This window comes from Nicotiana tabacum, chromosome 9 (genome assembly GCF_000715075.1).
Source record: "Nicotiana tabacum cultivar K326 chromosome 9, ASM71507v2, whole genome shotgun sequence".
In the NCBI taxonomy this organism is placed as follows: Eukaryota; Viridiplantae; Streptophyta; class Magnoliopsida; order Solanales; family Solanaceae; genus Nicotiana; species Nicotiana tabacum.
Window position 1 is genome coordinate 17,113,143 of NC_134088.1, and position 2,312 is coordinate 17,115,454.

Sequence of the window (2,312 nt, forward strand, 5' to 3'; positions counted from 1 at the left end):
CACCCAAGTTAGTTAGTTTATTTTTATTTTTTTTTATTTTTTTTTAGGACATAGATCTTAAAAAAAAATATAAAAAAAAAATATAAAAAAATAAAAAGTTCCCCAGATATGAGAAAACGAGGCGGATGCGTCGCGTCCCCCTCAGCAAAAAAAAAAAAAAAAAAAAAAAAAATTGACGGGCCAATTGCTCAAGGCAGTGAAGTCTGCCTATCGCGTCCGTGTCGCGTCCGAAAATTTTTGAAGGAAGACAAGGGGATGCGTCGCGTCAAAGCTCGCACGCACAGGTAAGTACTATATATTTTAACACATCTTAAGATAACGAATTCGTTAAAACTCTTCTTGCGACGCATCCACTCGTCTCTTTTTGGCGATGCCTACGAACGCAGAACAGAATTCTTTAATCGAAATTGTAACGCATACAAACGCGACAGGTACGCATCATCCTCTTCGTTCTTCCGTTGGCTTCTCTCCTAATTCTTCTCTCTTCCCTCCCTCAATGGTAGCAACAAGTAGGTTTTGCAATTTCAAAATTTTTTAGGGCTGTCGTTCTTGGTCGTTGTAATGGTTGCGAGATGATAAACTATAATTCCCTTCATCTCGTCAAACTTTGGGAGGGTAGTTGCATTGCTCAACTGATAGAATGAACTAGGCACACTTGTTGCATACCACATGTTCGACGAATTGTCCCTGAGGAAAATTTAGGCGTCGGTGAAGTCTGAGTAACCGAGCAACATTGGTGTATGCTTGAGAATAAGTGTGGGGTCGAGTGAGGGGCTATGTGAAATTGAATTTTTGAAGAGAGTTATCACATACTTGCTGAAAGTCATGAGCTACAATTCCATGAAGTAGTGAATGGCATGACTTTACGAATAAAATTGAAGTCTGCAAGCTGTTGCAATTGCTTTCAAGCTGAACTTCGCTGTTTCATCTGCTAATTGTTGAATTCTTTGCATTGCAGGTACTTAGATTCGTAAAATGACAGCAGTGAGTAAACCATCCAAGCAACAAGACAAAGATGGTAACAAGCAACCGCCCAAAAAGCCTACCGGAAGGGCAGCGGGCGGTCCAAATCCACAGAAAAAAAGGAAGCAGACGGAGAAGGAAATGGAACTGCTGCCTAGGCAGTTAAGTGATGATTCAGAGCAAGAGGAGGAGGAAACATTAGTCAGGAGGACAGTGAAGAAGGGTATTACACCAAGCAAAGGAATAGAGATAAGAGAGCATGTGACATACCAAAGAAAAGCTTCGAAAATGAGTGATCCGACTGATAAAGGGAAGGAGAAGATTACTACAGAATCTGAATCCGATTCCGATTCGGACAATGACCACCTACAGGTCAACATGAGTGATAAAGACGAGGGTGAACCCATAGACCGAGTTGATTGGGAGAAATACTTTGTTAATGAGAAGGCATTCCGAGCCTATAAGAAGATACTGGTTTCAAAGAAGTATATTCCGGAAAAGCCGATAAACATCGGACCACTTAAGACAAAGTACTCAGAGTTTCTAAAGTCAATTCGAGAGGTGCAAAAATGGGGACCCATTCTGAAAGGTCACGGCAAAGCCAACCTCACCATTGTTAGAGAGCTCTACGCCAATTGGCGTCACGCAAAGGGAAACATTGTGCGAGTAAGAGGGGTAGATATTAATGTGTCAGCTGAAGCTCTGAATAACTTCTTAAGGGTGCCACACACACTTACAGACAGGTTTGACTCCATATGCAAAACACCAGATTATGCACACATTAAGTCTGTCCTATGCCCTACCAGGAAGGATGCAGAATGGAAGCATGGGAGTATGGAGTACCACTCTATAGCCAAGGAATTCATGAGTGCGTTAGCACGTGTGGCTCTAAATTTCATTTGTAACCGCCTGCTTCCATGCCAACATAAAACTGATGTCCCTCGTTACCGCGCACTCGTATTATATGCTTTATTAGAGGGGATACCACTCAACTTCGGAGTCATCATGCATGATCAAATGCAGCGAACCAGGATGAATTACAAGTGGAGGCTGTTATTTGCTAATACCCTAACGGCTTTTTTAACAGAGATGGGAGTACTATGGGACAAGGAGAATGACGACATTGAGGCTAAAGCTCCAGGACCATATGATGTCACTCATGTTCTAGAGCCGAACAAGGGAAGGTCTTCTAAGCTCACCATTCAACAATTATTTGAGCATATGCAAGCAGATATGCAAGAGAACAGGGCTGAGCTGATAGCGACTCGTGTCGAGTTGAGTGCCACCAGGGATGAGTTGAGACAGACTCGTGCGGATCTAAGCCGAGTTCAGACCGAGCAGGCCACGAT